Source organism: Thermobia domestica, chromosome 8 (genome assembly GCF_964235325.1).
Source record: "Thermobia domestica chromosome 8, izTheDome1.hap1.1, whole genome shotgun sequence".
Lineage (NCBI taxonomy): Eukaryota > Metazoa > Arthropoda > Insecta > Zygentoma > Lepismatidae > Thermobia > Thermobia domestica.
Window position 1 is genome coordinate 47,069,336 of NC_137461.1, and position 24,792 is coordinate 47,094,127.

Below are 24,792 nucleotides of genomic sequence, written 5' to 3' on the forward strand. Positions count from 1 at the left end.
CCTTTCAATATTGTTCTTTAATCAGAAATAAAACGTTATTTCCCCTATATAAGGCATAAATTGTATGGATTAAAAAACACTCCCAATTTGAACACAATCTGTGATACAAATTTTTCCTGACCAATTTATACACAATCCGTGATACAAAATGGCTTCTATTGTTTCACCTGTATATTAATACCCGGGAGGTGAAATATAGTTCAATCTTACGGGGACACACACAGAGATTTCTTTCTAATAATAAATTGAAAAAGATTGTACTCACATAACTGTCCGCTGTAGTAAGATGTACTATGGTTCTCTCCGTGGCAGGGCGCCGAGATGTTAGTCCTATAGGAATTTCCTTCCACACAAGAGAACTTTGTTGTGAAAATCAGAACACTAACCACTATCCAGTCTATTGCTTCGATGCACTGTGAAATAACTCACAAGGTGGGAGTTACTGCTCTGCGCTGCATGTGTCTCCTGCGTCCCATACTCTTCTCCAATTTGTAACAGTTCAGCATCTGATGTTCAAGTAATTCATTGGCTTTCTCGTCTCCGTACTTGCTCGGTCCTCCGCTCGGATCTGAACCACTGGACTCCTGCATTTACGCCACAGGACTTCCCTTTCGATCCTCTCAGGACTGTCGGAATACTTTACAAATAACTCACAAGTTGTTCTCTGGACTACCACAACAGGCCAGTCCATAAGTGAAACCACAGGCCACCCCACAAGGGCACCCCACACCTGACACCATTATTGATCTGTCGCAGCTCCATTACGCGAGCGGAACGTACTTTATAATTTCAACTTCAGGATTAACAGTATGCGAGCGGTCACACGTGAATAAACAACAAACATATTAAATCTCTCTTAATCTTTAGCTGCAGACAGATCCGGGGGTGCAAGTACACTTTGAATAATAGAGACGAATCATCTTGCACAGTTTATTGTTAAAAAGAAAAAAGTAAAGTTACAGTTGAAGTCCGTCGGTTAATTTGGAGTTACAATTGCCGAAAAAGAGATTGACCGACGGACTCCCGAGCTACACAGTACGACGTGTGTCTACCAAGTTACAACAGTTTTTGGAGACACATCACATTTATAATAAATGCTAAAAACGTGACAAGTTTCTGCAACTTACGTCAGATCTTATGACTATTTTGTACTTTGGTCACCAATGTTAATTTTCCATATACACCCTTTTGTGCACCCAACACTATAGCTGCGTGCGCACATAGACTCTAAGTATTTTCCCTTTTCGTACACGTTTTTTGTTATATTAAAAAAAAATTGACACATTGATATTCAGTGCTTAAGTCCTCATCACGTGTAAGGCCTGGTGATCATTTCTTAACAAACATCTCCAAAAATCTCTTTCATATCCTGTTCTGAATTACCCCTTTGACTTTGTCTCACCCTTGAAGTCTCTTCTACGTTATACAATGTTAATAGGAATTTTCCATTGAGAATATCCTATCATTTGGATTTAAGAACACACAAAACACACATATTGAACAGATGAAATAAACGAAACAGACATATATATACAATATAAACAAATGGTAACTTCTCAATTAAGAAGGGGAGATCGGCCGTCCTTTTAACATCCCATAGCATAATTAAATATGATTAACCAACAATAACAATCACATAATATTCAGTTAAAGAAAAAAAAATACAATAATAAGATGTACGGCTGTGACACGTTTATAATGAATCCATAGAAAAAGGGTTCTAAACATTCTGCGCACTAAAAGTTACTTTTATACTCGGAGAGGGGAGAGGGGGTTGAGGTAAACGACCACAGAAGGCGCCACTTGTTGAAAGATCTAAGAACAAATTACTACTTTCAGTGTTTAAATGGGATAACAAGGGAAAGAAAACGAAATGAAACATTATAAACATAGAAGTCTTCGAAATCTCCCATGTTAAACTAGCAGGGGGTGATAGACACCTGGTAGCGATGTGGGGGAAACAAAAGACTATCAACAACATTGATGCTGATATAAAACTTGAAGGAACTGCCCGGTCACTTTCACTTGTTAAACATGGAAAGAAGTCCAGTATTCAAGAAGTTCAAAGAAATAAAAGCTCCCTGCCGTTTGAAATGATTGTTTCCAAGGTGAATGATAACGATATGCAGGAAACACACAACGTACCGTCGAAATGGTGCATTTTTATAACTGTTATTGGTTGAACATAAAGCACGGTATCATTTTTAATATCTGACCTGCTCGGTTTAAAAGGTTATAAAATCGGTCGATGGACCTACAACAGATGTTCTTGTTGAGCCTCATAAACACACAAATTGAAGCAATTTTTCTTTCTTTCACGTGTATATATCATATGCGGCCATATATTCTTCATCTCATACGTATCCTAAAACACAATTTAGTTTATTGTATCCAAGCAAGACGTTCTATTGCGATATTGGCCACATTTCAAGCGTGATGAGTTTTATATTCTATAAACATATAATAGCCAAAAGAAGGTAAAATAAAAAATTACACACTCATATTCAATAACCCTGAATAAAAAAGGTAATGACCGCAAATATGCGTGATCACACCTTTGCCCTAATAAAATGATAGATTCTTTTGTTAACGGGAAAGAAAATTCCTTGAAAATGCTATGGAAAAACTGTAAGTGGTAAGATTATAAAATCTTATATATAAAAGAGAACGCACAAATCCTTTGTTCCCTCATCACGCTAATACGGCTGAACCAATTTCTTTCATTTTTGGGGGGTTATTAGGATTTGGACCCTAGATGGTTTTTATCATATCACTTTAATTTTTAATTACCAGTGTCTTGAGATAATTGACCATTCAAGTGTCCATAACGTACAAATCCTTTGTTATTAGTTCATCATAGGTAAAAATAAACGTATTTATATGCAACCCGCATGACCGTGTCACTCGGCGGGTTAACATAAATGACAGGCGATATAATGTTAACATTTAGTGCAATCTTCTATGGTTTTTATCATATCACTTGAAAGCGAAAAAGTAAAAATTATCTAAGTAACAAAGTTTATTGCGTTCCGGGGTGACCGCAGCGAAGCGGGGTGAACGCTGCTAGTAATAAATAAGCAGTTGTTAAATATTTGATTTTGACAAAAATAAAAAGAATGAATAAGAATCAACTAGAAAATATTTTAGATGTATTTACTTTAAGTCTTGTATCTCAAGTATTGAAAAGGATACCGTACAATACAATGAGAAACAATCTGTTATTATTATTATTATTATTATTTTTAAGAATCTGGCGACCAGAGGCGGCTTTTAAAGCAAGTCATATAGTAAAATATTACAATAAACTAAGTAACAAACTCTATGACCCATGGAACCCTGAAGTTCAATGCCGCATTCGCAAAAGTTCTCCATTGACTTCTGTCCTTAGCCAACTGAATCCAGTTTCTTCTTTCTATTCCTATTTCTGCGAGATCTTTCTTAATAGATATTGTCCTCTCATCTGCGCCTAGGTATCCCTAAAGGTCTCTTTCCGATTGGGTTCCAGTTAAAACGTTGAATCCGTTTTTGCTTTCTTCCTTCTAGTTATATGCCCTGCCCACCTTACCCTCCTAGACTCAATATTAAGTAAACCGTACAAATAGTGCAGTGATTATGTTGGTTACTAAGTTTCCGACATTCTCCACTCCTGTCCCTCTTGGGTTCGAATATTCTCCTTACGGGGTCATCAAGTCTAGGAGACTCAGTAGGATTGGCCATGTAGCCAGAAGGGAAGAAAGTAGGAGCGCTTTCCAAGTTTTAACTGGAAGACCAATCGGAAAATGACCATTAAGAAGACCTAGGCGCAGATGGGAGAACAATATTAAGATGGATCTCACAGAAGTAGGAATACAAAGTGAAAACTGTATCCAGTTGGCTAAGGATAGAAGTCAATGGAGAGCTTTTGTGAACACAGTATTGAACTTCCGGGTTCCATAGGCCATACAATTAGTTAGGCCCCTACTTATACTTTTCGTTTCCGTTCTTCCTTAAAGTAAACTACCATATTTCGCAACCGTGCAGTACAACAAGCATAATTATCGTTTCATATATTTTATGTTTCAAGTTTTTAGACGGTTCGCGAAGACAAATAATTTTGGACTGAATAATAACACGAATTCCCTGATTTCGGCCGACATTTAATTTTTTCATGGATATGGTTTTGGTCTGTTAATGTTGATTCCTAGATATTTGAAAGTATCCGCTTTATCGAAAGTGTTATTTGATATTTTAACATATTCTTAATTTGTAGTATTACGGTCACGGCGAACTTCCATGTATTTAGTTTTCTCTGCATTTACTTGTAGACCCATGTCCCTACAGGTGTTTAATAAAACCTCTGGATTTCTTTCTACTGTCCTCATATTATCCATTGTCAGATTTACATAATCAGCATAAGCCATAACCTGGTGAGTGCCATTCAGCTCTAGGTCTTTATTGCTATCTTTTATTTTCCTTATAGCGTATTCCAGAACAAAGCTGAATAATAATGGCATCAACGCATCTCCTTTTGTGATTGAGGCATTTAACCTCTGCATCCCTATGTTCATAGAGTTACTTATATTCAATGGCCGAACTTGGTCAGGAACTGATTCGGCTCGGCTAGTATGTGGTACTTTACTTCTTGGATCTGAATGAAAATTGGTGAGTAAATAACTGATTGTCTAAGGAACAAAGATTTGGTGGCCGAACTCGGCCAGGGAGAGACTCGGCTTGTATGATACTTCATATCTCAGTAACAATTGGCCGGATCTAAATGAAATTTGGTGGTCAAGTAGTCCATCGTCCAGGGAATAAAAGTCACTATATTTGGTGATCGAGTTCGGCCAGCGATAGGGTTGACTTGCACTTTCTTTAGGAATTAATGTTTAAATGGGTATAAGGGTCAACAGATGTTGCATTTCACACCTTGTAGGTCACAATACATGATATCTATAAATAGGCTTATGGTAACGACATCAGTATACATAGTAGTACATGCAAACAAATAATGTAAACTGATACTGATTACATAGTGACTAAATGAAACATAAATTGTAAATCCATAGAAAATGTAAAATCCGTCCGAAACCGCAGATTAACATTTGATTTTCTACTCACATTTGACATTCATGTGATTGATATTATTAACCCTTGACGGTCCTTTGTAGAGGGAGTCTCGATAATTTATCTTGTTACATACAGTTCGATGTCGAGTCATGCTCAATATATTTGTTGCAGTTGATTTCGTTCAATATCATGTTAAATGCTTGATTTCTTTGCTACTACATCTAGTGAGCAATCTTTAACCCTTTCGGATCCAGGTGGCACACACGGGTGTTTCACTTTTTTAAATCCGCTCCTTTGTGATATTTGTTTTTTGGACAAATATAGTTCTTTTTCTTCTGGGCGTCGAACTTCCTTCTTAAATTTCAGCTCAAAGTAAAAAATTCGAGAATTTTGGAATTTCAAATTTTCTTTTTTTTCCTGTAGCTTCCTTTGTTGCAGACATGATCTCCTTAAGATTTGTCAGGTAGATACGTCAGATGGATGCCTAATTGTTGACATCAATTGGACCAGCCCGCATGCAGGGTCCCTAAATTTGGGCGAAAAATTCTAAATTTTTGATTTTTTAAATATAAATCCGTACCTATACGTCCGAGCGCAAGTCAACTTATGCTAGTCGAACATTGGTCTTACTGAACAAAAGCGATGCAGATCGTTACAATGGAGTAATTAGGGGCGTACGAAAAATTCGTATTTAAGTTCTAACCCGTGATTTTTCTAGTTTTTTCCTACTTTTCTGTTTATCGTAATCTATTTGTTTTCTAATTATAAGCTTTGTTTCTTAAATGTTTCCTATTATATGGTTGTAATAAAATTTTTACCCGTGTACCATATGTTGGAACCTTAAAATCTACATTTTAAAAATATAATCCGAGATACATTGGTTGTCAAGTATCTTTTTTACAAATACAGAGTCAATCAATTTTCTCCTGTCAGCCAGTTGTTCCATTTAAAGTATTTTATCCAATATTCATATGTGCTAGAGTAATAGTCAAGTTCCAACTTAAAACAAAGTGTTCTAATAAAACACTTTTGGACAATTTAATAATAATAATAATAATAATAATAATAATAATAATAATAATAATAATAATAATAATAATAATAATAATAATAATAATAATAATAATAATAATAATGCAAAAGGAACTTTGACAATATAGTCTGTGTTGATTACTAAAATACATTTGAATAGTTTCAATAAATGAAACGATAATAGAAATGTTTGGTCAGTATTATTATTATATTATTAATTATTTCTCGTGTAGAGAATCCAGAGATTAAAACGTATTTTATGTGACTGGCCTCGGATAATAAAATATTAATAATGGTTTATTTATAGTGCTAGAAGTAGCGATCAGTCAAATAGGGCACTTGTGAAGTTCAGAATTTCGCACATTAAGAACGACAGATTAACAATACATGGAAGTTCTAATTTGTTCTCAACTAGTTTCGAGTCAATCGGAATTTACAACTTGAGCTCTATTATTGAATCACAAATGCTCTTCTTTTATTTAAACATAAGAAAAATAATATCAATCTATATTAATTCAGAAACTATCAATAAACAGTCTTGAACTATAAGTAAGTGCTGGGAAATTAATTGTTTTTTAACACAATAATAATAGAAATAGTAGGATTTTATGATGGTTTTACAGGATAGAGAGATACCAATTTCGAAACTACTGTAAGAAATACCGGATGAAAATGCAGATAATTGGAGACACATAAGAAAAAAAATGGACATTTCTCAGGTTCGTGCCACAGAATGGCTCCCATGGAATATTTGAAGGAAAAAATCTTCTACAAATACCACTAACCATTTTGTGGCACAGTTTCTGGTCATGTTGTGTACCAGTTTCTGACACACAATATGGAACTAAATTAATCGCAAATACCAAATCAATCTACAAATATTATCTAAATCGAGAACTTGAAAATATTAAATTCAAATTATACTAAATATTATACTAAATACAAAATATTAAATCCAGAAACCAGAACGGATGTAACATTACCTACAAACAGACACAAAATCCTTACCCTATAAAGTTGGTTAAGATCAGAAATTAAATTTCTGGGCTTTCGGCATGTATGGTCTTATTATTACGTCAAACATGTGATGGATGACGTCCCTCGGCGATTACAGTGGCCAGAGAATTGGGGAGGAAGGAAGTAGCCTGTGATAATTATGTTAGGTACTACCCCGACATTTATCTGTGTGAATGAGGAAAACCCAGGTAAAACCTCACTAAGGATGGCTGGGCTGAAAAAAGCTGTTACACCTTTTCGATTGGCTGTTCCCACTGGGTATCGAACCTGGCACTGCTCGCACCAAAAGCCCTATAAAATGGACTAAGAAATAAGTCTCATAGAAATGTCACTTATTATGCATTTAGTATAAAAATTAACAAATACGAAAACCTGGAACATGAAATGAAAAAGGCATGGAAATGTCAGAAAGTTATAGTACGACCAATCAGATATTCCTAGTATTTCCTAGTTCGTAGTAATCAGTAGTTCCTAGCACTCAGTAGTTCCTAGGTATTGTCCCTAAAAGTATGTGACACAAATGGAACAAACAAACGCAAAATCATCTTTTATCAAACCTACATAATTCAGTAATTCTGGACGCCTGTTATGTGGCCAGAAGTTCTTTGGAGAAGAACTCTTCCAGTAATCTGCACTTCCTAGATATGGTCGTCAGATTATTCAGTTAAAACCGGTTTAAACCGATATATAATAATAATAATAATAATAATAATAATAATAATAATAATAATAATAATAATAATAATAATAATAATAATAATAATAATAATAATAATAATAATGTATAAAAATGAAAGTTCAGTGTGAGATCAACCTTCATTTTACTTGAATTTTTTAGAAAATTTTAACAAGGAAACTAATTAAGAAAAGTCTTAATTTATGCCTTTTAGAAATCTTATTGTAATGCATATGCAAATCTTAGTACATTTTTTAAAAACTGTTTTATGTTCCTGTGCTAGCTATTACAACAAACTTCTTTTTGTTTGTTGTTTTATTATGAATCAAGTCGAAAGGCAAGCAACGCAACGGTACTCTCGCTTCAAGGATGGAGGTCTTGCTAATTAGAGAAAGCCGTGTCAACGTAACTCAGTTTGGTCTACATCATGGAAGGTATCTGTATATACGACAGACGGACGTCAGCATTCGCATGAAATAATTTTCAAGGTAGGCACCGACCGCGCTCGCCTCAAGGATGAATCTTTATGCCTTGCAAATGAGCACATCTATCAGTCTCTTCTCTCTTTTTCCTCCTCTCTGAAGAAAAGAAGAAAATTTAGCGACATCAAAAAATTAATTCAGGTGGAAATGGAAAGTTAAATTAAGAAAAGGAAAACTCATCTCAGTATTTTTTTTTTTTTTTTGCTTAACTATAATAGCATCTCGTCATACACCAACAGTAAACTTCTTTTTTGGATCTTTTCCAGACTTAATAAGATACTCCACCATGACGATATACCTTAATGACACCGTTATAGGGATGAAGCTAGAGCTTAAGTACTATAATATTTAGTGCCATAAAGACACACGTACTTTACCATTCCCATATTGGTAATTCTAATTCTTTTTTTAAAAATGAATTGCTTGACAGAACTATATTTTACATTGAGTTTAATAGTCTTTCATTGAGCATTTAGGAAATGTAGAGTGTTTAATGTAGTGTAATGAATTTGAGTATGCAAGGAACACATTCCTGTTTTACTAACCTGTTGTTGATGAAGGTGATTTGTGTGTAAACTTGGAAATGGATCGTTCTTGTAGACTGATAAATAAGACTAGACGTGAAATCTATTGGATTTACTATTTATCCAGTGCAGTGGCGTATTTACGATTTTTGTTTCGGTAGGGGCTTTGCTAACTTTCGGGGGGGGACTTTGCCTGGAAATGTGAAAATTCTGCAAGATATTTCATTTACTTTACTATACTAAGTAAGATTTCGGGGGGAGGCTTAAGCCCGGAAGCCATCCCCTAAATACGCCACTGATCCAGTGCAACGTAGCATTAGGGTAGTTGGTAATTCACAGTGTCATGTTTTATAAAATAGGTTGAGCTTAGAGTTAGCATTGCGGACCCGGGTGTTAATTTTTGAAAGGTTATGGTGTTAGCTTGATAGCTATGGGTGACTATAGTAGAGACTGAATTGAATGAAATTAGGAAATTTTTAGTTTATATACTACTTAAAAGCTAAAATATCCAAGCTCGAATAATTTGAAATGTGGTGTTGGTTACGTATATCATGCATCGAAAGGAAAAGGAATGGAGACGTCAGATTATGAAGATAATAGGAACGAAAGAAACAACATGCTAGACCATCTTATTCGGCACTCCGATTGGATCACCGTGTTGATAGAGGAAAATACAGAAGGAAAACCAAGAAGAGGAAGAGCAAGGATAGAATATCTAGATGATGCAGTTACGAAGAAAAGACTTACCAAAATATAAAACAGATCTTCCAAGCGAGAGAAAAGTTTTAAAATTTCCATGTTGCCCACCAACCTATGGTTGAGGTGAGAAAGAAGACTACGGAAAATGTGGTACTAAAAGAGTATATTATCTATGGTCTTAAATTTAAAATTTTGACATGTGCAGAAAAATGTCAATTTGAGAGAAATATGTTTAGTAGGACTCCTACTATCAGCATAAGTAGTAGCAAGTTTTTACAGCTTGTTACAATTAGTTGCATACACAATTTTACATGCCATGGAAGTTATACGAAGGAGATAAACAATATAATTTACATATGTAGACATAATGTTATTTTATTTATTTATTTATTTTGCTTGTCTGGACAATTTAACAAGCAGATAGAGAAAACAAAACTAAGAAATTTATCTGTGTCAAATAAACAAAGGTTTTGACAAAATTAAAATATTAATTTTTATTTTTACATTTTAAATTTATAATAACATGTGATTGTAGAATCCTTAGTGAGCTGGCAATATAGCTTAGTGATAAGTGTTTATAACAACGTCTACTTGATCTTCTAGATCCATTTTTTGACCAGGAGTTTTGATACGTAATAAAATGAAATGTTTAGTTTAACCTGCCTGGTCACGCTCTGTAGCTAAAGAAGACAATGCTTGAATGACGAGATAAGGAATGAATCATGAAAATTTTGTATCTAGAATCTCTAGAGGCAAAGTACTGTAGTTTTTACCACAACCTTAATTTGCCATGGTCCATTCATATCAATTCATGAAGCGGGCGAGAGTTAACTCTGACTGCTCTAACACATAACCCTCGCCATAAAATATAAATAAATAAGTTAAAATTAATGATAAAAATAAATTCAGGATATATGTATACAATGGTGACTCGATTCATCCTTCTTTTCCCGAACTGAGAAGATGGCGGCCACTTGAGTTCACAGTTTTGCATTGGGATGGGGAAAAAATGAAAATGAAATCTTTGAGTTTTACGTCCCACGATTATGCCGGTTAGGCTAAAAGGGACGGTGATGATGAGTAATGAATGAAGACTTAAGGGTTTTCCGGTTCATTGTCGCCATCTTGAAATATACAATATTGGATCAAGGCTATTTTATTCAAACTGAAAAGGCATCATGTGGGGTATCAATTAACATTAGAAAATACTACTGAATACTTTTTGTATTAAATTTTACACACCTGTTGTCATTTGAGAGTTATGAGTACGGCCACTCAGATAGGAGGGACGAGAGACGAAACAATAGGAGTGATTCTAGTTTCTATGGAATTAAGTTGCTATAGTTCTATAGCTGCTGACTTTTGCAAGCTCCATCCAAGAAAGAAAGAAAGAAAGAGAAAAAAACAATTTCACACGGTACGGGTGCATCATTAATTGTCTAATTCCTTGAAGCTAGAAGTGTTGTTTACAACTCTCATAGTGGTAGAATTAATCCTGCTATTGATAAAACAACATCAACAATGGTTTTGGTAGCACTTGCAGAGCTCAGTATTTTCTTATAAACCCAATTTGAAAAAGACTATTAGGAAGACCCAAGTGCAGATAGGAGGACAATATTCAGATATGTCTTGGAGAAATAGGAATACAAAATAGACACTTTGTATTCATTACTGGACCTAGTTGGCTGAGGACGGAAATCAATGGAGTGCTTTTGTGAATATATCGTTAAACCTCCAGTTTCATAGGCCACAGAGTTAGTTCAATTAGTTAGTTAATGTAAAATTTTAATCTTCCTAAGTCAAATTTAAGTAATATTAAATTTACATTATATAATGCAAATACAGTTTGATAAGCCAAGGAACAATGAACTAGACTTTTAAGAGAAAAATCAATAAAATAAAATTAAAACTGTTACCCATTACAAAGAGAAGATACTTCTCTATATCAATGAATGGCGAGATAAACAAAGATGGCTGATGTAACTTTCACCTTTGAGCATGAGAAATCTCTGTATAACAAGTATTATGCCACAGCGAGCTTACTTGCTGCAAATTGAGTTCCCAGGTCACACAGTCCAACAATAACTTCTTTGCTTTATACATCTTTGGCGGCACGAGAGACCCGAGTTCGAATCCTTGTGCGAGATCATGTGGCTCGGATTTCATGTTAAACTGTAGGTCCAAGTCTCATTTAGCCTCGCTGTTGAACGGGACGCTAAATCTCAAATTTAAAAAAATCTTTGCTTTCAGCAGTAATTACCATTTTAAATATTATTCACCAATTACAACCTTATTTTCCTCTTCCTTGTTTACCCCCTACCATATCTTCTCTAAATCATAAAGAGACTATTTCTTTTTAACCCTTTCCAATCCAATTTTATGTTACCGGCATACTCCTAAGCTACTGTTTATTTTAGGCTGAAAGAGGTTAATGAATTACTTGTTACTGTCTTACTAAAAAAAAAGCAAACTTAAATTTAAAGTCAACTGACGATTTTATTATCTACTTTAGGATTCATAAAATATGGTTTTCTTTATAATTTTCTTGAGCGTGATTCTTCTTGAAACACTTTCCAGATGAAGTTTAGGCTTTCTGTTGTATGTCTGAGAGTAAATAAATAAATCAAAATTAAAATTAAAAATAAATAAATAGCTTACTCACATCAAAATTCAGTGTGTTAGAAAAAGAAAGAAGAAGAAAACGGAACATAATGAGAATATTCACAAAGTAGTAAAGTTTCAGCACGGCAAGTGCTCTATTTGTCCATCACCAGCAACGTGAATAACATTCAGATGACAGCCTTGCACAAACATCCCGTTTCTTCGAACTATTTGTTCCAACGCCGAATATTCTTTGGCTATGGTGGAGCAAACAGTTGCACGGTGATCACTGACAGTCTAGCTGAATTGCAGAACGCAAAACGCCTTCTGTTGATTGGAAGTCATTTTCTCAACTGATTCCTTTCATGCCCGCTTTCTCCGTCTTCCACATGCCGAGAGTCATCTTATGGCGATTCCCTAAAACTTTAGTATGAAGCTTTGATTCTTTGTGAGTATTCTGCACTTCGTTCCATTTTATTCCATGGCTTTCATTAAACGTTATTGAGTTGTCAAATCAAGTCATTCTTTTGGAAACACCCTCTACATTAGCAGACAAGAAAGAAAACAACCTGTCCCATCTGTTGCCTAGACTCTGTACCATACGAGAAAACAAACTGGAATGTTTCGACAGTTGGGCGGGCGAACTATTGTTAGATGTCTTCAGGCATAGGAGGTAATGAGAACGGCCATTATGTCGGATGAGGTCCGACATATTGTTACATGATGAGAGATATGGTCCCGGAAGTCCGTCGTTCGATTCTGGTGGATGTCACTTACATTTATTTTTTTTCTTTCTTCAAGAATATTTGAAATGTAGCCTCAAGCTTCTTTGAAGCAATTTGTAATACTTTTCTGGTTCATTAAACTAGATGCAATGGCAGAAGTCCTTTACCCTGCACATGTCTACACCTTATTCCTTGTCCTGCCTTTTTTCCCCTTACTTGCTACTTTTCACATTTCACTTCGAGTCATATGTCAGCTATATTTTGTTTTGTCACTTTGTTGAGTCAATATTCTGAAATTGACTAACATGCCAGATAATGCTCTTTTTACTGAGTGAAGTGATTTATATCCGCAAACATAAACATTATTTTATTGTGGAAATACTTATTTTCTACGTTATCAGCTATATTGGTGAGTTCACGTTGGACGATGTCACCTCCTGTGAGGTTCATTGAGGGTAATGTTTGTGGTACTGAACTTTGGAGGTTTTTGTCCTAAACCTTCTAGAACTTTCTATTTTACGTCAAGACAACGTGACTGTGGGTGTTCTCGAACATTTAAGTTTTGTTGCCTTTTATGGAGAGAAGAAGAAAAAGGGGTTGGGTTTTGTAAAACCAGCCTCTGAATAAAACCACGAACACCGAGTTTATCGAGGAAGTGGGAGTAAGATTTTGACGGAGAAAACATCGTTAAACGACACGTCATGGAGACACTTCGATACTTGAAGGTATTGTAATTAGCTGACATATTGAAGGAACTTTACATTTAAAACCACTGCAATTCTTCAAGACCTAACATTCTAGTCTACCTACCCAAATTCTGCTGCATCTTTTGAAATATGTATTTTGTGTATTTCATTTATTATTACAACATTAACCCTGTTAAAGCTACATCCAAAATTTAGTATCTTTTGCATTACATAAAAGAATTATACAATTTAATTATTCATGTTTCCAGCTTTTCATAAAAGCTGGTGGTGGAGACAACATCCCCAATCTGTTGGGCAACAATTTTCTTACTGTATTAGGTTGCCTTCAGTGCATTCCTACTCTATGTACGGTGATGCAACATGGTGGAATTGATGCTGTGTTTTTTTTCCTTTCTCTGTAGTACCTTGCAGCTCTACGTAATTGAATTTTAGCAGAAATTGGTCTGGTGGTTTGGTGTAAAGTAATTTTAATATGCTATATTTAATTTGTGCTTATAATTAGTATATTTTTATGTTGCGTCATTTTGCAGAAGGCTATAACATTAGTGATGAATTAGATATAACAGAATTTTTTGAACCTATTGCTTCCTCTTCTCCTGGACGTGTTCATTTTACAAGAAAGTGTTTAGATAAGCTTAAAGAAAATTTACGGTTTTCCCACTCGCTATCTAGTATAGAAGATCCCTCTGTTTCGGTTTTTCAGAATAGTGACGGTTTGTTTCAATCAGACATGGCTGAAGGTGGACAGACAGATAACATAGGGGTTTTGTCACATATTCTCAGGCCAGAACCATTTTATGGGCGGATAGGCGATGATGTAGAGAGATATGTTGATCATTTTGAAATATTAGCCCAGGTGAATAACTGGTCGGATTTGAAAAAGAAATGGATTTTAGGTTCCTTGATGAAAGGTCCTGCGGGTTATTGGTTTGACACACTTTCGAAACAGTCAGACTTCCCTGATATGACATACGCGCAATTTAAACAAAGGTTTCTTGATGCATTTAAGAATTCTTTGTTACCTCAGTTAACGGAACAGGAAATGAGGGCACGTGAGCAGAATGAGACTGAATCTGTAGTTTCGTACGTATATGCTAAGAGAAACCTTATACTTCGTAATGACAAAGATGCTCCGGTTTCGAAACAAATTCAGCTCATTATAGACGGACTTATTCCTGAATACATGCGGTTAGCAATAAAGAAGAAATACGATACTGTGGAAGCATTGCTTCAAGATTTACTTGAGGAAGAAAAAGCTCGTGTGTTGCTTGAACGTAAAGCAATAGAGAAAATCATGAAGAAAAATCCATTCCTAGCAAATTCTTCGATTCAGTTAAATCCTCCGGAGACTACAGCTGTGCAACAAACACATTTAGTGCAAACTCAGCCTTCTCAAGTTCCGACTCGGACTTTGAACTCTCCTGTTTCCGCTTCACAGACGAGAGAAGAGTACAAAGATCAGTTAGCTGCAATTCAGAAACAGCTAAATCAGCTTACTCTAAAAGTGGATGAGAGTGAAAAAAATACTGACCAGCGCAACTCATTTAGACGTAATAATAATAATAACAACTTTAGACGTAACTTTTCCTCTCGTAGGGGGAATGGCCAGAGATCACAACACAGTGAGTCTCGTGACCAGAATAATAGTGGCAATTCACGGAATTTCAATAGACGTCCTGTAATTTGTCACAAATGTGGCAAAGAGAATCATTTTGCTCAGCATTGTAGGAGCAATTTAAACTAGTACACAGGGTTGATGATCAAGGGCCATTGACTCTTAAGCGTGTTAAAGTCCCTATATACATAGAACGAACTCTACCACATATTAACGCTATTATAAGTGGACAAGAGGGCCCTATTCTTCTTGATTCTGGTTCTCAGATTTCCTGTATAGGCTCTCACATGGTTCCACGTGGTGCTAAGTTAATGGGCACGCGTTCATTTTTAAAAGGAGTTACGGGGAACACTTTGTCAGTTAATAAGATAGCTCTAGTTCGATTCCGGTTGGGATCGCATATTTTTTGTCATCCATTTAGAGTAGTTCCTACGTATACACATCCTCCACTTCTTGGACAGGATTTTTTGCTTGCACACAAGGCTAATTTAGATCAGAATGATTTGACTTTAGAAGTTACAAGGTTCGGAAAAATTCCGCCATCAACGTTGCCAACTTCTCCTCATGTTAATTATGTGTCTCATGAATTTGCAACTTTAATCACACCAGTTTTTAAGGTTTTGTCTTCCGTTTGGTTGCCACCCCGTACAAAAACGTGTGTTCCAGTCACCAAATGTTTTGATTTAGTGGGTTCTAGAAATTGGTTGCAACCTAACAAGTTTTTAGCAAGTACTGTCAATTTGTTAGTGCAAGAGTCATATGTGGATAGTATTAATTCACATATTTGGGTAACTAACCCCACCAAGAAGCGATTTCTTTTATGGCGCAATAAGATCTTAGGTAATGCGGTAGAAGATAGGGAAGAACATTTGTGTACTAACCTTACGCTTGAAAATGGTCCTCAACCAACTAAAACTGATCAGTTTGACTGTACTAGAGTAAATGTGAATCCTGAACTGTCAGATAGTGAAAAACAACGTTTTTATGATCTAATAACGGAATTTAAAGATGTTTTTAGTTGGTCCCCGGACGATTTCTCTCAAGCCCGCGACTATGAGCATGAAATTCAACTAAAAACTGACCAGCCAATAAACGTCCGTCAATACACTATTCCGTATCATTTACGTGAAGCTGTTAATGAACAAGTGCAGCAGTTACTTAAACAAAAGGTTATTAAAAAATGTAGTAGCCCTTACAACAGCCCAATCATTTTAGTTCGTAAGAAAAATGGATCTTATAGATTTATTGCTGATCTTAGGCAGTTGAACGCTTGTATTGTACCCACCGTCTTTCCCGTGCCACCTATTCAAGACATTTTGGTACGTTCTAGTGGAAAAAAGTATATAAATATTAGTGACCTCTCGAGCGGTTTTTTTCAAGTGAAATTGACTGAAAAGAGTCAATTATATACTGCATTTTCGATTCCTGGTGACCAGCAGTATTGTTTTTGTTCGTTACCACAAGGGTGCATTACTTCCCCAGCTGCTTTGAACGATCTGATGAAGTTAACGCTTGCTGGTTTGGAGAAATATTCCGTGTATTATTATCTTGATGACATAGTGTGGGGATCGGATACGATTGATGAAGTTATTGAAACCACTCGAAAGTTATTCGAGAGATTGAGAAGTAGAGGTCTAAAACTTTCTCCAGAAAAAACAAAGTTAGGACACTTTTCTTTAGAACTTCTTGGGCATACTATTTCTTGTCATGGTGTGTCGATCTCTGATCGCATTACGGATTCCATTCGAAATTACAAGCGCCCGAGAACTCAGAAACAACTGAAGAGTTTTTTAGGACTGTGTTCTTTTGTGCGAAATTATATAGACAAGTTTTCAACTTTAACTGAAGATTTACAAAAACTGCTTAAAAAGGATGTTCCATTTAAGTGGACTGCGGTCCAGCAGCAGGCATTTGAGCGGCTTAAGGATGCCATTTGTTCAGCTCCAACTCTTATGCAATTTCACCCGCATAGAGACGTATTTGTTTATACAGATGCCAGTGTCCATGGATTTTCTGGATGCATCCTACAACCTGAAAGTGACGAAACAGACGCTCCATTGGTTCCTATTGCGTTTTGTAGTCGTGCTGTGGGTCCCCATGAAAAGAAATATCATCCTTTTGAACTTGAATTAGCTGCATTGATCTTTACTCTTCGACGCTTTCGCTACTTTTTATTAGGTAGACATTTTTATTTACGAACCGACTGTAAGGCCTTAACGTATCTTCGTCAGACGAAAAATGTGGCTAAATTTGCACGGATTCTCGCTGAATTAGAGCAGTATAACTATACTATTTCACACATTCCTGGCAAGTCGAACACTTTGGTAGACAGTTTGTCAAGAAATGTGTTAGCGCCTCGAGACATCGACGACGAACAGAAAAATCTTGAAGATCCGCGAGTTTTCCACATCGAAATTGATGACACATTGAAAGAAGAACAGCGAAAGGACCCATATTTCAAGGATATCATTTTGTTTTTAGAAGGGCAAAATCTACAGGATTACACCACGGAACGGCATGCGTTGCGTTATGAAATGAAAGATGGAATTCTTTATCGTAAACATCGTGGCCCATCTGGCCCACAGTGTCTTGTTGTTATTCCAGCTACTCTTCGTGAAAAAGTATTTTTTTCCGCACACACTTCAACGTTGGGATCGTCACATTCTGGTTTTTCCAAGACATACCAGTTGTTACTGAGAACTGTATATTTTCCTCATATGAAGAAATTTATTGCTGCCCGGTGCCGCCAGTGCGAAGTATGTCAACGCCACAAGAAAGTCCCAGGATCGCCTCCAGGAACTCTTCAGATGATGCCATCGGTGGCCCCCTTCTATCGCCTGGGATTAGATGTAAGTGGGCCATACTCAGACGCTAATATTTTACGTCACAAATATTTAGCAATTGCAGTTGATCATAATACAAGATATGTTGTTACTGCTACTATTGGTGACCAGACAGCAGCAACTTTAGCTGATTTTCTTTATAATCACGTAATACTTCGATTTGGCCTTTGTAAAGAAATTGTACTGGACAGATCAACGGCATTTACTGGTTCCCTATTTCAGGAATTATGCAATATTTTGGACATAAGGATGAATTTTATAAATCCATACTATCATCAAACGAATGGTCTTACGGAAGTTATGGTCCGGAATTTGGAAGCGTTGTTAAAAAGGAAAGTGGATCCCATGAACCATGGAAGTTGGGTAGAGCATGTTTCTGCTGTGACCTTTTCTCAAAATGTGACTGTGAATCAATCCACATCTTACAGTCCATTTTATCTTCTTCATGGATTTGAACCATACTTAGAACATCAAGCGATTATAAATGGACCTTGTTTTCATATTTCCAACGAAGAACGTTTAATAACCCTTCACGACATCAGAGAGAAAGCACAGGATAAATTATTTGATAGGTTTCGGACATCACAAAAGTCATATGAGAAACATCATACAACAGTGACGTATAATGAGGGTCAACGTGTGTGGATTTATGATCCAACTAGACGTCGTGGCCACGCCAGAGCATTTTCAGGAGTTTTCTTTGGTCCAGCAATAGTTGTTCGAAAGGACAACGCTAATTCTTATTTTGTTAAATATAAAACTTCGAAAGGCAGGGAAAAGATCGAATCGATAGCCATTACACGATTGAAGCCCTATTACCCAGATGTCACACCGAACGAAGAAGATGAAGAAGTGTTTCATGCTAGTAATTGTGTTCCTGACTCGGAAGATCAACGACCCAATGAATCTAATCATGCTGCATTAACAATAGAATCTGAACCATTTACTGAAAGTTTTGCTGTGGTCGACGTGTTAAAGTTACCAACTATTACTCAAATGAAATATAGATTTCCGGTGAAAAAACCGTTGTATAATTATAATGAGGAAATTAACGATAAAATTAGTATTTATCATGGAAATATTGCCACACTGAAGTGTGATGCAGTCGTTAATGCTGCAAATGAAACTTTAACACCTCTTTCAGGAGTGGACGGTGCTTTGCATTTTGCAGCCGGGCCACAATTACGAGAAGTTTGTGTAAAACTGGGTTCTTTGAAACCTGGTGAGGTTAAAATTTCTCCTGGTTTCAACTTGCCAGCAGATATTGTTTTATTTACATGTGCGCCAAGAGATAACAATAAGCGTATTTTACGTCAATGTTATGTCAACTGTTGTCAGCGAGCTATCGAAAACAATTATAGAACTTTGAGTATTCCATGTTTAGGAACAGGCGCATTTCATTTTGACAAAACTGAAGCTATGAAGATTGCTTTGTCAACAGTACGTAATGTTTTGGAGAAAAATTTAGCTGATTTTGACCGAATTGTTTTCTGCGTTTTTGACAAAGACAACAAAGATCTCTATTATGACAATATTTCCATCTATTTTCCTATGACTGAATATAAGTCTGCTTAGTTTATTCCAGATAAGACATATAACGGGAATATCTCCGTTAAAAAAAAAAGCCTTGATTAGACTGTTTTTTTTTTCTCTCGCTGAGATAATTTACATCTAATCTCTGTTAGACGTTTCCCCTTCAATTATGGAATGGCCATCCATAATTGATTATTTGGGATTTTTTTTTCTTTCCATATGCGCATATGAACTAATATTTGACATATTGATAGTATTACATTGGATACTATTTATTCCCTAATTTGACATATTTTGACTTAACGCCTAATTTGTGAATTGCCAACACCATCTGCAATTAAATGGATTTTGTATCTTTGATACTTTATTTACCTGAACTACTGTTATTTACTCAGAATACATTATTTACATAGTTATGAGCTCAAAAATCCCTATTGTGATTTCTTTTACTAATTTTGATTTTTCATGGACATGACTAATCCTAGGATTCTTAATTTATTTATTTTACCTGAATTATGACATGATTTTATATTTTATTATATTTTATATTGGATGCTTGTTGTTTGATACTATTTAGTGTGACTTCGATACTTAATAATTACGTATTTAATGTGAAGAGAGGGAATAATAATAAAGAATTGAGACATATATATGTTAGTTTATTGAAAAAAAAAAACTTATTTTTTCGAAGTATTTTTTTAAACAGGTGTATTTTATTTCACTAACGAACTTGGATTTAGCTTATTTAAGAGAAAACATTGTAGATTTTTTTTAATAATTATGCATTTATACTGTATTATTATCGTAATATTAAGGGAATAGTTTTCTTTTGTTTTTATATTTTGTATGTTTCTTTGTATTATACTTTCAGATGATCCTGTGCTTCTTTGTAGCATATGTTTCATCAAACTTAGAGGTATCCATATCGAGTGGATTCTATTTTAATGAACTGCATGGGCAAGTTCTTTATCAACACTCAGCCCCACTTTTTTTTAATGTAAGTTTTGAATTTCCGCAGGCTATTCCTGCTTCATCTATGTTTAAAGATTTACATTGTGCCGATAATTCCTCTTACCCGATACAGACGTGTAGTCTAGCCTCATCTTTGGATGCCCTACATTCTCACCTAGCAAATAACTTGTTGACTATCAACGAACCGTATAGGCATAAGGAAGGTTCTCGTTCTAAACGTGCTTTATTAGGGTTTGTAGGAAATCTTTTCTCCTATTGTTGTGGTGTAGCTACGCAAGGTCAACTATCATCCTATCAGAAAAAACAAGATAAATTGGAAGAAACTGTTTTACAGCTTCGTCAGCAATTACTACATAATTCTATTTATATTCATAATGCTTCTACGGAACTCTTAAAATTTCAATCAAAATTAGGCCAGAATTTTCAAAAGATGGAAGTATTTTCGAAAACGCTACTTGACCAATCCAAAATTTTAGCTAAATCATTGCAAAGCCTTTCTGATAGAAATCAACTTCAACTTTTTTCGCTTTTGGGCGAGATATATCAATTAGCTATGCATATTTTAAAGATGGTAGAATTACAAAAATATGAAACAGCTGTTCAAAGTTGCCGCTTGGGAAAATTAGACCCAACTTTAGTTCCCTACGATGTGTTGGAAGCCCAGTTACGTTTATTGGAAGAATCTTTGTTTACCCATCGAATGGTACTTGCGATACCGTCTTCTGATATTGATGTGTATTACTCTGTGAAATTATTATCCTGCACAATCACTGATACTTACATTTATGCTCAACTTAAAGTACCTCTTAGAGAACGTGACATTTTGTTTAAGTTGTATTCTGTTAAAGCGATACCTTTCGGCTACCACAATCAGACTTGCTCTATTAACTTGGAACCAAGTTATGTTGTGTTTCAATCACAAGTTTTGGCCCTACCTTTAGTTGGTTCAGATTTACTTTCTTGTAACCTTCAAGTTTCTAACTTATGTAAAATTCCTTCTCATATAGCTGTATCCTCACAGTTAGCACGTTGCATATTTAATGGGTTTTTCGGAACTACAGTTCATGACATTATTTCTACGTGTTCATATGTATGCCGAGATAATACGCAGTCTCAACTTTTGGAATTGAAACCACACACGTATGTTCTTACTCACCCACCTTCTACTGTGCAATTGATTACTGGTGATAATACAACTTTAATGGACATTTCAGAAAAAGCAAGATTTGGTTCTCTTTTGATTTCGCTACCTTGCAACATGCTTTTAAAAGTAAACGCCCACCTATTTGCTAAAGCTGTATTTCCATGTTTTCAACCTAATGCTGTTTCCCCAACAGTTCTCCATTTGTTCCCTGCATTTCTCGCTTCTAATAATTTTATTCATTTAAATCAACGATTTAAGTCTCATGAAGTTTTTAACTCCTCAAATTTATTGAACCTTAATTGGAGATTTTCTGTACCCCATTTAAACATTTCAAGTTATTCTGTGGCACCTATTGTTCCTTATAAGCCTATATATTATAGAGAAAATTTTATTCCAATTTTTCTTATGATATGGAATGTCATTTTGTCTGTCGCGGTTGCATATTTATTACACCGCCAAGGATTTTTCTTATGTGCATTGTGCTTTCGTAGTGCAAGAGCTGAAAAGATTTCATTGGATCAAGACGTTTTATGGATTGTAGTCCACATTATTGAGATTACTTTACTTTTATTGGCCCTTTTCTTACTGTTTAAGCTGTATAAACGACGTGTTGTTGTTCGAAGAAACCCTCACCTTGTTCGTGCTTCAAGCTTGCCACCCCCCCTCCTCCTGCTACTTCTAACACCGAAAATGCACGATCATCTTCCAATATCCCTATGTCTGTGTCGTATTTGAATGATTATACTACGTATTATTAACCGGTTTTAACATTTTGTTCTTATCTATTATAGTTCAATTTATTTTATTGTTTTTGTTGATTATTTAATTCACTCTTATGCATATTTGGATTTTACTATGTATATTTTATATTTTGTGGTGGATTTTAAGGAATTATATATATAAATGTACATATATGCTTATATTTTATTTTATTTGCACTATATTTTACGTTTAAAAGAAAAAGGAGGAAAGAATAACAAAAGTTAGTGAAAATTATTATGAAATATTGAATTTAGTTATTTTTATGGCCTATGCCGACATTGTATTGTTTCGTTGATGGACAATTTTGGATTTTGCTCCACGTATAATACCAGAAAAGTGAAGAAATACCTTAAGAACAATTCTACGGAACTAATACTTTATTATAGTTAATGTGAAACTTAGTATGGTGAATATATTATTTTGCGACGAAGAAGTTAGTTAGTTGTGTTATTTACATGGACAATATTTACAACTGTCTTAAGACTATGATATTTGCTACAGACAGTAAGTGAACGATTAATGATTCTACAGGACGATTACAAATTGAGTGAATCTACGGAAATGTACAAATATTAATGTTTTTGGTGGTTTTGGTGTATACTTTTTGGGGAACAAAATAACTAATTTATTTACGCACTGTTTATATGTGAATATAAAATTTGTGTTATACAACATAACCTTTCAATTTGGATTTCGCCATCCTCGAGATAAAATCTACTACTTGGATAATGATATACTGGACATTGTGTTTGGACTACTACGATATGTTTTCTTCGATTTTACGCTACCTTCTGTTAACAGTGATATTATGGATGCAGAATTTGAATTTGTTCCCAGCATATTGCAGAAAAATTGATGTATTTTTTTTATTTTACGGACAGTTTGCTGATTATTTTACGCTGGTATTTCCTGGACTACAAGCTTATAAACTACAGTTATTATCACATATTGCTACAGTTCTTCGAATTAGTCCGTGTTTAGTTAGATATAGCAGTGGTAATGGTCTTTCGTTCTACTCTCTCCACCCTCACAAGCGAGCCCAGGTCGCTATAAACCTGTATTCTTCGGTCACTTGAGACTTAAAACACCTCAAGTTTTTCTTTTTCGAGGATTGAGAGTTGAAACCCTTTCACAGTTTTTTTTTTATTCCCCTCCCCCATCTTCTATCTTCTTTGGTTAGCTAGTTAGCCCGTACACCAAATTAGAGTGATTTTCTTCAATTAGAGTTTTTTTTTTTAAATATGCTTAATATATTTTACATTCTCTTTGCACTATTTACTTCCTTGCATAATATAACATCCCTCCCTCCCTACTGTTTAGTGCTAGGACCATTTGCACTTTAAGATTTACCTTTCCCCTGTTGTTTTCAGTTTTACTTTGCTGATTGTCACTTGATTTCCCTTTATTCTTTTCTCAATGCATTTAAATATAAATATATTTTAAATTACAACCTATATTATAGCGTGTTTACTTTTATCGAAGTGTGCTTTCTCATCTCCTTGCACTTAAACTATTTTTTTTATTGTACTAGGTTTAATTTAAAAATTTATGTTTTTGATATCATTTCTATAAAAATTAATATATATATACATATACTACTGTTTTTTTTACTTACCATATCTTAATCATTTATAATAAATTTGCAACAACATATTTCCACTCATTATATTTTTTCTTTATTTTCTTCCTCCATGCTGATGCCAAGTGTACTCCCAGGGAGTTGTGAATCATCTTGCTTGACTCTGCGAGTCTTCGATTCGTTACTGATTCATACTAACCAGTTCCTTTGGAGTCGGAAGATTGCATTATCGAACGACCGATTCCTTCTACAAGATGCCAGCGCCATTGTTTCTGGGTTTGTACACTTATCGTGATTACCTGTATTAAGATGCCATCTACAGGTTATTTTTGGTATTACGATCTCATCTTGTGTTTATTTTGGATATCAGTTATTTAAAAATTCGTTTAGTTTTTTTCAGATTCCATGTTTTTCGTCCAGACTCTGCGATTTTCTCGATTCATGGACTAAAAACATTATTTTGGGGGCGGCCATGTTACATGATGAGAGATATGGTCCCGGAAGTCCGTCGTTCGATTCTGGTGGATGTCACTTACATTTATTTTTTTTCTTTCTTCAAGAATATTTGAAATGTAGCCTCAAGCTTCTTTGAAGCAATTTGTAATACTTTTCTGGTTCATTAAACTAGATGCAATGGCAGAAGTCCTTTACCCTGCACATGTCTACACCTTATTCCTTGTCCTGCCTTTTTTCCCCTTACTTGCTACTTTTCACATTTCACTTCGAGTCATATGTCAGCTATATTTTGTTTTGTCACTTTGTTGAGTCAATATTCTGAAATTGACTAACATGCCAGATAATGCTCTTTTTACTGAGTGAAGTGATTTATATCCGC

At 35.1% G+C, this 24,792-nt stretch overlaps 1 long non-coding RNA gene across 1 annotated transcript in view; it reads right to left on the reverse strand.

The window, feature by feature from the left end:
- Positions 1 to 24,423, reverse strand: part of LOC145691711 (uncharacterized) — a 57,001-nt gene extending 32,578 nt beyond the window's left edge. The window contains exon 1 of the long non-coding RNA XR_014132505.1: positions 23,994 to 24,423. This is a non-coding gene — a long non-coding RNA (uncharacterized LOC145691711). The remainder of the gene's footprint in view (positions 1 to 23,993) is intronic.
- Between the last annotated feature and the right edge of the window lie 369 nt (positions 24,424 to 24,792).